General features: G+C 45.3%; 1 long non-coding RNA gene across 1 annotated transcript in view; it reads right to left on the reverse strand.

The window, feature by feature from the left end:
* Positions 1 to 393: 393 nt before the first annotated feature.
* Positions 394 to 10,000, reverse strand: part of LOC147469110 (uncharacterized) — a 32,930-nt gene continuing 23,323 nt past the window's right edge. Inside the window, exon 2 of the long non-coding RNA XR_015192201.1 lies at positions 394 to 475. This is a non-coding gene — a long non-coding RNA (uncharacterized LOC147469110). The remainder of the gene's footprint in view (positions 476 to 10,000) is intronic.

Raw genomic sequence — 10,000 nt, forward strand, 5'->3', positions numbered from 1 at the left:
CGGCCGCGTATAATTCCATTAGTAATCTGTAGATGCGTAAATTCTACCCAAAAGGACTTAATAACCAAAGTCCTTGGGAGTTTGGCTATAAAAGAAAACACTCCTAGAGGATGCGGCGGAGAGGGAGTGAGGGAGTGAGGATAGGAAAGGATGGGATGCAGGGTGGGAGCAGGGAAGGGCTAGAGGGAGAGGGAGAGGGAGAAAAAAGAGGAAGAAGGAAAGTCAGAGGGACAGCGCAAGATATAGAGATAGGCACACAGAGATAAATATAAAAATACAAACCGTGAAAGAGAAAGAAAAACAACCGAAAAAAGATACAGAACGAGAGAGAGAGAGCGAGAGAAAAAAAGGAAACCTCAGATACGAGAAAAAAACACAAACTTACCTCATTAAAGAACTCGTCCATGTAGCCCACATTGCCGTCGACATTGACGGCAACGTCATCTGTGCCCATGTCATCCTCATCGCTCTGCGCCTGTAATGACAAAACAGTGATATCAGCGTGGTCTTATATAGCACAAAGTCATCTAGAATTGTATAACAAATCAACATAAAGAATACTTAAGATATAAATTGCACATGCATAACCTTGACACCCTTCGGTAAATACACTGTCATCTTGGACGTCTCACTGAGCGTGACACCGGAAATCTAAACCAGCTATGTAAAAAAAATATATTTTTCATTACAGTAAAACAGGACAGAACCAGAATCTCTCCTTGAATTCATACAGTTGCCAGTGGTAAAATTATGGCTGGCTGACCAATAGCGCGACGCTAATTTGCATACGCGTGGCTCAACCAGAGCACCCGAGGTTTGTAAGAACGATTTACTACTACATCATTCTGCAGAGAACACACGGCGAATAACAAAATCCCTGGTACTTTTCCTCAGTCCTCAGTTTTACTCATGTCTCTTGTTTTTCTTTCCTTTACATTCCATTCCATGCTACACTACTGCTCCTCTTAATTATTCTTGCTCTTCTACCTCTTTTTTTCCCTCCTCATTATTCCTTGTTCCCCTTGTATGTCTTTCTCTTCTCCCTCTCCTCCCAATCTATTCTCATCCTGCATCTTCTTTCCTTTCCCCTTCTCCTTCCCCTTTTCCCCGAGGCCTGAAGCCATGTATTTCCCTTTGTCCTTATGCTTCAACAACAAAGTAGTGGAATCCGCACTTCTTAGGATCTCTCACGAGCTCCCAGCGAAGATCTCTGTCGGCGCCGTCGAATAATGCAAGAGCGTCTTATTCGTGTCACGTATAATTACGTCATGTCATGAAGGGTCATGTCCCGATGAGGATACGCTTCCTCTTATTCAGGCGTCTACTCTCCGTTCGCACTCAATACGGAGCGTCCTGGGAGCCTGATGCAGTCATATGTTATCTCATTGCCTCTAAGCTTTATATAACTACACGTGAACCCAATCAAACATCAGTTCAACGCAAGCCCATTCAACTTCCATCAGCATCAGCCATCTCCATTCATCAATAGCTCAACGACAAACACTTTCATTATATAACCAAACATCTATTACGCCGTGATGATTCGTCCCGCGCCACAACACAAACCGCATCTACCACGCCAACCCCACAACACCTGTCCCACACCCCGGACCACGACCCTACCAGCCACACTCCCAGGAATTCCCTGGCGCGTGACTTTTCCCACTCTAAAGTCATATAAGCTGACGTCGCTCGGGCTGGGAGTGATGCGAGCGACATTTACCCTTAGGTCAAAGGTCACGCCATGGACACGACCATAAATAACAGCGATGCGCCTCGGCACCATGCCAGGATGCCATGTCCGACGAGGGGTTCGGGACAGATTTCTTGTGACAGCGACTCTCGCCCTTTCTCGGCTTCAATTTTATTTCCTCGCAGTATATACTTGTTGAGTACGAATTTTCTCTTAATAATTTTTCTATCAGGGGCTCTTGCTACTCGCCATAAAAGTTATCACTATCATTACTATCCCAAGCACTCACATTGTGATCCCTTTATCGCAATAATCATCGTCACTATCATTATCAACTTCTCGACGCGACCCTTCCTTTCCAGCAGATCCCATCCCCTACCTCCTTCTTGACCGCTAGTAAACCCTCTGTTCTTATGACTCTCCCCTCATTCCACCCTCGCCGCGGGAATCTGCCTGCGTCTGGCTGTCTAATTTGCCTTTCTGTCCGTCTCCGTTTCTCCCGGTTTCTCTCTCTCTCTCTCTCTCTCTCTCTCTCTCTCTCTCTCTCTCTCTCTCTCTCTCATTTCTTTCTCCTCTTTCCCCCCTTCCACCTATCTAATCATCCATCCATTCATCCACCCATTTGTAATTCATCTATCCATCCCACTCACTCACTCTCTCTCTCTCTCTCTCTCTCTCTCTCTCTCTCTCTCTCTCTCTCTCTCTCTCTCTCTCTCTCTCCAAATTCATCCATCCTCATCAACGTGCATGCAACGCCTCTCTTCCTTCTCTCGATCACACCAACACATTTTCACTAACTCAGCACGTCGCACTAAGTAATCAGTAATCACTACATTCCCCCTCACCCCTCCTTCCTCTCCCCCACCTCCTTACCTACCCCCAACCTCTCGCTGTAAGATCACCCTCCCTCTTAAATGAAAGAGGGAGGGTGATTCCCTAGAGATATTTGATCACCTCAACCCCCCCCCCCCCCCCTCCATCTTTCTCCGCGAGTAACTGACCAACCACACGGTATATTCTTAGCCCTCGCGACAAGGGCAGACACTCTGAACAAATAACTTTCTCTTCTCACTCTCTCTCTCTCCTCTCTCTCATCTCTCTCTCTCTCTCTCTCTCTCTCTCTCTCTCTCTCTTTCCCTGTCTCTGTCTCTGTCTCTGTCTCTGTCTCTGTCTCTGTCTCTTTTCTCTGTCTCTGTCTCTGTCTCTGTCTCTGGTCTCTGTCTCTGTCTCTGTCTCTGTCTCTGTCTCTGTCTCTGTCTCTGTCTCTGTCTCTGTCTCTGTCTCTGTCTCTGTCTCTGTCTCTGTCTCTGCCTCTGCCTCTGCCTCTGCCTCTCCCTCTGCCTCTGTCTCTGTCTTATCTCTCTGTTTCTCTCATCTCTCTCTCTCTCTCTCTCTCTCATCTCTCTCTCTCTCTTTCATCTCTCTCTCTCTCTCTCCTCTCTCCTCTTACTCACTCCGCGAGCCTCTCTCTCTCCTCTCATCTCACTCTCTTCTCTCTCTCCTCTCTCTCATCTCTCTCTCTCGCTCTCTCATCCTCTCTCGCTCTCTCGTCCCCACTCTCATCTCTCTCTCATCTCTCTCGCTCTATCTCTCTCTACTCTCGTCTCTCTCTCTCCTCTCTCTCTCTCTCTCATCTCTCATCTCTCTCTCTCTCTCTCTCTCTCTCTCTCTCATCTCCCTCTCTCTCTCGCTCCCTCTTCCTCGCCGTCTCAGCTCTGTCATCTCCCTCTCTCTCTCTCTCTCTCTCTCTCTCTCTCTCTCATCTATCTCTCATCTCTCTCTCTCTCATATATCTTTCATCTCTCTCTCTCTCATCTATCTCTCATCTCTCTCTCTCATCTCTCTCTCTCATCTATCTCTCATCTCTCTCTCTCTCATCTCTCTCATCTCTCTCTCACCATTCCTCTCGTTCACCATTCCTCTCTCTCTCTCTTCCTCTTTCTCCCCCTATCTCTCTCTTCCACTTCCCCACCCCACCTTCCTCTCTTTCTCTTTCGCACCCCATCTTCCTCCTTTTCCCTTCCGCACCCCATCTCTCTCTCTCTCATCCCTTTCCCATTCACTAACCCCCCACATTTACCCCCTTTTTTTTTTTCCCCCTCCCCCTTTTTTTTCCCCAACCCTCCCTCACCCAACCTAATCTTTCTCCTCTCTCCTGTCTATCCAATCCACATCTTCATCGCCCTCGCCCTCAACCACCCAACCCTTTTCTTCTCTCCCAGCTCCATCTCCCTCCCCAACCCTATTCGGCTCTCCATCTTCCATATCTCAACTACCCCACCCTATTCTTCTCTCCCTCTCCCTCTCCCTCCCCCACCCTAGTCGCTCTCCATCTCCATCTCTCCTCCACAACCCTTATGCTTCTCTCCCTCTCACTCTCACCAATCCGCTTCAATACTACATCCTCCCACACCATCCGAGCTACCATCTACTTCCTTCCCCCACCCCCCCCCCCAAAAAATGGGTAGAATGTTAAAGAGATAGAGAATTAAAGAGAAACAAGATAAATAAAAAAAACAATATGAAGATGAATTGAAAAGATAGAGAAAAACTGCAATGTGAAAAGGGGCAAAAAAAAAAGAAAAAAAAACAAAATAAAAAAAAAAAAAAAAAACAAAAAAAAAGAAAAAGGGGTAGAGAGAAATTAAGTGAAAAAAAGATGGTAGAGATAAAAAGGAAAGATAAGAGTGAGGGAGGGATGTGGAGAGGGAAGATGGTAGGTGTAGATGGAGAAGCAGGAGGTTTAATGAGATATAAAATAGAATGGTTAGGACGTATATATATGAAGATTAAGAAAGAGGTATATGAAAGTGGGATTTGAGTTATGAGAGTGAGAAAAAAAAGGAGTGGAAGAGGTTTAAGAAGAAGAAGGGAAAGAAGAGGAAGGTAGAGGAGATTAGGGAGAGGAGGGAAAAGAATAGGAATGATAGTGAGTGATAAGATGAAGATGGGAGAAGAGGAATAAGATTAAATGGAAGTTTAATATAAAGTGGTAATCCTGTTGAATAAGATAAAGTTAAAGAGTTTAAGAATTACTAGGAAAATAAACTTAGGTGATGATTAATAGGAAAATAATTAAAACGTATAAAGATTAAGAAGGAGAAATAGAGAAGAAGTGAATCGAAACGCTCCACTAGGCAGATGCGAGGAAAGAAGTAATGAACGACACCAATATTAGGACGAGGGAAAACGACCGAGAATGAGAACACGACGCCAGAATAGGGAGGAATTCCCGGCGCAAGGGAACGACCCGGAATAAGAATGATAATGAGATGACCAAGAATAAGAATACGTATAAGAATGAGAACGTAACATCTCGGCTCGCACAAAGAACGCGGCTCGCTAATTAAAGCCCGCCTCTCATCCTCTCCCCCCACTCCCCCCTCAAACCTCTTCCCCTCCCCCTCCCACTCCCACTCCTCCCCGTAAAGCACATTCCTGAACTTTAAGATTTTGGAATCCATACTCTCTTCAGACACTTCCCCCCCCCCACCACCCCATGCCACCCCCCTCCCCCTCCCCCATCTCAGACGCCTCCACTGCGGCGATGGTCATTAACACCGACGGCTTAGCATGATTTGGCTGGGCTGGATTTACCAAGACTTCCTTAGTGAGGCTTTGGTTTGAAAAGTTTAGTTTGGTTGGCTCGCTTTGCTTGATTTGGCTTGGCTTGGACTGCTAGGTTGGGTTTGCCTGGCTTGCTTTGGCTTGATTCAGTCTGGCCGACTCAGTCCTAAGGTTCGATGTGGTTAGACAGAGTTAGTGGGTTTCGCTGGAGCCCGAAAGAAGGCTTGGCAAGACTTCAGGTCCGCTTTACACACAGCGCAGGATTCTTTATCCAAGACCCAGGCTGGCAGGGGATAAAGTGGCTTTGACGTGACCTGGCTTGACTTCATTTTGGCGTGGCATGACGTAGCCTGGCGTGGCGCGGCATAGCGTGGCGGCGAGTCAATACCTTCCGCACAAACACAAGAGACCCCTACTTAGCGAGATCAATACTGGACCAAGAGAGCCCAGCCTTTCACTACGGCGGGAACACTTGAGATCATGCTGGACACTAACTCACTACATATTGCCCTGCACTTACTCCTCCTCTTTCCTTCTTTCTCTTCTTCCTTCATTCTATTCTGCCTCCTTCCTTTCCTTTCTCCTCTTCTCTCTTTGGGCTCTTTTTCTGAGCTCTTACATGAATTGCCAAAAAGAAGAAGAAAAAAAATATTTTCTTTGCTTTCCTTAAAATCATCCATTTCTTTTTGTATTTCCCGTTTTCTTTTCTATTCCCTTTCCTCAACGTATCTCCCATTCTCTCTTCCAATCTCTCCTCTTTCCCAACCCGTTCTCCCCCTTCCCTCCTCTCTATTCAAGCTTGCTCTCCTTACTTTTTATTTTCCAGTCTCCTCTTATTTTCATTAAATCAGCCAGTCTGCTCTTCCTTCCTCTTCCTCATTCCCCACCTCCCACCTCCCCCCTCTCCCTCTCCCCTCTCCCCCTCCTATCGCCGGCAACGCCCCCCAACCTTGCTCCTAATCTTCAAACGTGAGCAACAAGCAGCAGGGAAAAAACTGCCGGCAGCTAATCTATTCTCTCTACATCCGCCAATTTATTGCCCTACTGCGGGAGTGTTGCATGTATTGTATCGGTTACTGTGGCATTTAGGCCTAATTACTAGACGTTGTTAAGCCGTTAGGACTGCTTCCGCGGTGTGACATGCAAGGGAGGGCATGCAGGCTCGATTTGGGGTTTTATTTATCTGTCTTGGATGGGATTAGCCTCGTGTATATGAGGTCATAAAATGAATCTAGATATGGTGTCATAGACACATACTTCATTGACTGGTAATATGCTTAAACTGTGAATAGCGTCTTGTATCGTTATATCGGCCATGTGATATGTATTAAAACTTCAAAGAGTTTATGAGTGTCACTCTGGATGGCACTCTTGGACGCTGTCAATAGCGCACCATATGGGCACTCGGGGGCGTTGTCATATCATACCAATGGACACTCTCGGGCACTGTCCTAGCGTATCGAATGGCACTTCTGAGTGTTGTAATATCAAAGCCCGCCCCCGCTAACCCGATTCAAGAGGCTTCTTCAACGGCAACAAGCAGCGCCATCGCGGACGGGACCCAAGAGGCAACATGGCACCCTGGACATCACTTTAAAAACGGCATCCTGGGTGGCACCACGCAGCGGCCCATATCAGTGGCAGCAAGATGCCTTCACTCCCATGAGCCGAGGAGGTGGCACGGTGCAGTGTGGCGGTCGTATTGATTATAACATAGCCTCCCCCCGGCAGTATCAACACTACAGGATCGTAGTGTAGATATTATTTCTGGCCTTGCGAGCAGGATTTCCGGGGGATGGACGACGAGAGAGGGGAGGGAAACTATCCTTCTTTTTCCACTCCTTCTCCCTCTCACACGCGAGGGCGGAAGGAGACTCCTGGCTGCTTTGATACAATCACTCTTCCCATACGCGCTCAAAGGACGATAGGAGACAAAATGGGAATACATATGTAGCCTCTTCACCTAGCATCGATATTTTCCTTTTTCGATTTGTATCAAAAGACTACGTATAAAAAAAATAGCTTCAAAGTTTTGCATTTTATAATCAACATCTTGTACCTACTAACTCACGATGACTAAGAGTAAGGAAGTAAATAATTAAGACGGTAAAAGATAAGTAAAAAGTTTATCAAATAAGTAAAGCAAAGTATATAAGTAATAACGTAAGTAAAATGAAGTAAGCATCGCTTCATCAATCCCCTGAGAACCCCCACCCCCACCCCCTCCCCCCTTGACCTCTGACCATTAACGAAGTACACGCGAAGAAGACTCCATCCCCTTTCATGACACCTCAGCAAACACCTGACCTATAACATGGTAACCTGAGCCCTGTCAGGTGATAAGGTGAGCCATAATGGCGTGAAATATGTAAGGTGAGTGCTGTGTTAACAGATAAGACACTCTTGGGAAGTTATGTTTACTGGTGATAAGCTGTGCTAGTAGTAAGGTGTCGACTTATCATGTATGCTCCAATGAGTAATATGTAATATGTTTAGTACAAGATTTATCAGCCCAATCGTCTCACATTAAGAAAAATGCAATCTTGTATTAACATTTACTTGCCTGATATAACATTAAAGGGTATCATTATATCTGGTATTTTACGAATCGAGGATAAAAAAGCAAAGCAAATTAAAAAAAGGAAAGGGGAAATATAAACTCTCATGACGTCACACAAGCCGGAGATTTGACGAGACGACAAATAATTCACGACGGGAGAGTTCCGCAAGGAACCCATTACAATGGGTAATCAATGGCCTAAATTACGAGATGGATCTGCCTCTTGGTATCTACCCATCCCCTCCCCCCCGCCCATCGCTTACATTCATGACTGCTCGACGTTTCCACCGCCATTCCTTTGAGTACACCCCCCCACTTTCTCCCTCATGGTGCATTCTGCCAACGAAGTCCCTTAGGTAGTAAGTCAGTCAGCCAGTCTCCCTTCCCTCTCTTGCTTTCTCCATCTCTCTTTTTCCTATTTTATTTTCTTTGCGTTACTCTTATTTTATATCTTCTACCTCTAACTCTCTCACTCACTCACTCACTCACTCTCTCTCTCTCAACTTCACAACGCCTTTCCCCTTAAGACCTTATGCAAACTTTGAAGCTTAAAAGTTTCACAGATAAGCAAAGAAGGAACTTTACAATACAATGTATGTTTGCTACCGCACCAACTTTGAGGGCTGTTAAGATTCTGAGGCAAGACCGCACACTTAGGCTAGACGTGTTAATTGGGCCAAGACGATACCAGACAACTTGGATGCCATGACCTGTTACCACAGAACTCGTGACTAGTTGTTATATAACTTAACATCAGTCCGATTTAGCCACGAACTGCAACTTAGTTAGGCCTCCATGCTAAATATGGAATGGCTCCTGCAATAAAACTTCCACTTCTTACTCCTGTTCCACCTCCTAAGTTTTATACATCACCGTCACCATTAACACTACCTCCTCCTCTTCCCTCTCCCTTCCTATTATTCTATCCTCTGCAATCACTCTCCCCTTATCCTTCTTATTCTTCACATCATCATCATCATCATTATCATCATCATCTTTCATCTGTCATCTTCCGTCTTTCTCTTCCGGCCCCTCCTCCCAGCATAACTTTATTCAAGATTCATGTCCAGTGACATTTCGAAAACATTGTCCCAGCCAATCGTTATAAAATTAGCCACATTCCTTCTCTTTCTTGCAATTCGAACTCCTTTGATCATCTATTTGTAGACAGGGAAAAATTATGTCCAGTTTTTTTCCTGTCTAAAAATAACTTTCTCAACACGAGGTTTAACTTAGTCGGAGTTCCGCAAGCATACCAGGTCACGGAGAGGGACCGACAACACGAAATAATTAAACATTGCAAACCGCCTACCAAGCCGCCCTTCTGAACGAAGTGAGTCTGCCAGACATATACTGCATTTGCAATATCCTCTTAAAACAGTGCTATGTTCAATACCTGTGGGCGGCGCGAGCCATGTTATCGCCGCGTTATCAGTCACTTCAGATCTAAGAACCTAGAGAGTAAGAAGACAGGGTACGAATCGTTCGGTACAAATGAATGAATGGCTGCCTCGTTCGATAAGCCACGGAAGCAACGTTTCGAAGATTCTTTTGTAAAGTATAATGTCGCCCACGTTATCCATCTCATTTTTACTTCTCCCTTGTTTTTTCTCATTCCCATTTCCCTTCTCGTCTCTCTCCTGCTGTTTGTCCTCTCTTTCTTTTTTCCGTTTTTCCTTCTCTCCCTTCCCCTTCCCCTTCCCCTTCCCCTTCCCCTTCTCTTCTTCCATTATGCAATCGATAAGTGTGGCACCGATCAATAGTCCTAATGTTACGCTTTCACCATTGTTGTCGGAACCTCTTGTATGTATAGATGTTTGTGCTACGTTAGATCGAAAGAGATTATGAATTGAAGTGTGAATGTGAGTGTAAATATGAGCAACTGTAACTGTAGGCCTAAGGAAAGTGCATAAGTAAATGAATGAATGTGTGTGTGTGTGTGTGTGTGTGTGTGTGTGTGTGTGTGTGTGTGTGTGTGTGTGTGTGTGACTTTGGATGTGAGCGTAAGTGTTTGTTAATTTTGAGCTTAAAATGATTTTGAAATTGTCTGCAAAACCTTCAGAGACAAAGGAGAACAATAATGACAATTATTGCGCCTTCAACCACAGGCAGAAAACAAAGCAAGGGGAAGGAAGGACGCAAAAGATAAAGTCAAAACGAAATGAATAAGATAAAAATAA

This window comes from Penaeus japonicus, unplaced genomic scaffold (genome assembly GCF_977035675.1).
Source record: "Penaeus japonicus unplaced genomic scaffold, GWHDUDI00000001_assembly GWHDUDI00000024, whole genome shotgun sequence".
Lineage (NCBI taxonomy): Eukaryota > Metazoa > Arthropoda > Malacostraca > Decapoda > Penaeidae > Penaeus > Penaeus japonicus.